The sequence below is a fragment of the Bubalus kerabau genome, chromosome 3 (genome assembly GCF_029407905.1).
Source record: "Bubalus kerabau isolate K-KA32 ecotype Philippines breed swamp buffalo chromosome 3, PCC_UOA_SB_1v2, whole genome shotgun sequence".
Classification (NCBI taxonomy): Eukaryota; Metazoa; Chordata; class Mammalia; order Artiodactyla; family Bovidae; genus Bubalus; species Bubalus kerabau.
In genome coordinates, this window is record NC_073626.1 from 149,164,286 (window position 1) to 149,166,615 (window position 2,330).

Consider the following 2,330-nt stretch of genomic DNA (forward strand, 5'->3'; position numbering starts at 1 on the left):
TCTCTGTAGTCTTTGGGCTTGGAACAAAGTTCTGCTTTCCTTTCTTATAACTCTGATATAAACAGCTTTGCTTCAGCAAAACTGGTTGACTCCATATTTCCTGAAGGTATTTTACACATTTTTGTGTTAGACAAACATAGCTATTTTCTTTTCTTGTCTTTTTGGTTGGGTGCGGGCAGGGAGCAAATCATTTTTTATTTTAATTTTTTTTTTTTTTTACAAATACGCTGAAGAATCATGCAGCGCTGCCAGTGCTGGATGCAATCTTGGGCCACAAGTCTGCACACTTCTTGGCGTCTGGTCCTGTGACAGCAGAACCTTTCATCTCTTCCTTGTTGTTTACTATGTATGATTCCTATGTTATCTTCAAAATAAAGAAACACACTGTCTTTTCTCCAGTATGACTTTCATTGTTGAATTACCACTGCTGGATGTACCTTCTTTCTGAACTCTGGTTGGCTTTTATTCACTGTGGCTATCCCCATCTTACCCACACCAGCAGCAGGAAGTCTATTTAGTCATCTCTTGTTCTCTTTCACAGAGATGATATACAAATTTTTGGCTCCAGCGTTGCCAGCGTGGTTGGTCATGGCTCCAACTGGAAGACACAAGGAAATCTGGAATTTTGCACCAGAGAAGTTACCATGTCCCTACTTTGACATCTTGCATGCCAGAAAGAGATAAAATGCAGCAATTTTCTTATTGGGTAGATGCAGTATGGCTTAGAGTACCAGTATAAAGGCCCAAATGGTAGAGAAAAGTGAGGCTTCTGTTAAACTATTCAGAATTTTTCTATCAGAAAGTCTAAAAAGAAGCAGCCTTGATTTCAACACACATAGATGATCTGTACTTTAAAGATCAGGTTGTGTGAGTATGATTTCATTACCTAGGTGGTGAGTTGGTATATTTTTCAGTATTTAGTGTTTGAATCTCTTGAATGTCCCTACTTCGATCTAAGACTTTGGGATGGTTTTCTAACACATTGAGACTCAATTACCTCATATATAAAATGGAGATGATTATGGTCCCTGCCCCATAGTATTGTTTGGAGAACTAAAGAAATAACGCACATAAAATGCTTAGCATAGAGGTGTTTGGTGCTGCTGCTGCTGTTGCTAAGTCACTTCAGTCACGTTCGACTCTGTGCGACCCCATAGATGGCAGCTCACCAGGCTCCCCCGTCCCTGGGATTCTCCGGGCAAGAACACTGGAGTGGGTTGCCATTTCCTTCTCCAATGCATGAAAGTGAAAAGTGAAAGGGAAGTCGCTCAGTCGTGTCTGACTCTTAGTGACCCCATGGACTGCAGCCTACCAGGCTCCTCCATCCATGGGATTTTCCTGGCAGGAGTACTGGAGTGGGGTGCCATTGCCTTCTCCAGAGGTGTTTGGTAAATGCTAGTTATTATAGTTGTTGCCCTTATAGCTGCTCATATGCATACCTCACTTATCATACCAAATGTATTAGTTTCCTGTAGCTGCTGTAACAGATTATCACAACCATGCTGGCTTGAAACAATAGAAATGTATTCTCCCACAGTTCTGGAGCCCAGGAGGCTGAAGCCAAGGTAGCAGTAGGGTGATACTTCTGCTGGAGGTTCTAGAGGAGAATTTTCTCCATGCCTCTTCCAACCTCTGATGTCTGCTGGGATTTCTTGGTGTTCATTGGGCTTGTACTGACATCACTCAAATTTCTGCCTCTGTCTTCACATTGCCTTATCTTCTGTTTGGGTGAGACAAAGCTCCATCTCTCTCTGATGACATTTAGGGTCCACTCAGAGAATTCTAATGGAAACAGTGACAGACTTTATTTTCTTGGCCTCCAAAATCACTGTGGATGGGCACAGCAGCCATGAAATTAAAAGATGCTTGCTCCTTGGAAGAAAAACTATGACAAACTTAGCGTATTAAAAAGCAGAGATATCACTTTGCTGACAAAGGTATGTATAGTCAAAGCTATGGTTTTTCCAGTAGTCATGTACAGATGTGAGATTTGGACCATAAAATAAGCTGAGTGCTGACGAATTGATGGTTTGGAATTGTGGTGCTGGAGAAGACTCTTGAGAGTCCCTTGGACTGCAAGGAGATCAAACTAGTCCATCCTAAAGGAAATCAATCCTGAATATTCATTGGAAGGAATGGTGCTGATGCCCCAGTACTTTGACCACCTGATGTGAATGTCCAACTTGTTGGAAAACACCCTGATGCTGGAAAAGATTGAAGGCAAAAGGAGAAGAGGGCGCCAGAGGATGAGATGGTTAGACAGCATCACCGACTCGATGGAAATGAATTTGAGCAAATTCCGTGAGAGAGTGGAGGGCAGGGAAGACAGG

The 2,330-nt window shown here is 42.4% G+C and overlaps 1 pseudogene; it reads right to left on the minus strand.

The window, feature by feature from the left end:
- Window positions 1-235: 235 nt before the first annotated feature.
- On the minus strand, window positions 236-662 carry LOC129646694 (60S ribosomal protein L23-like; annotated as a pseudogene).
- Between the last annotated feature and the right edge of the window lie 1,668 nt (window positions 663-2,330).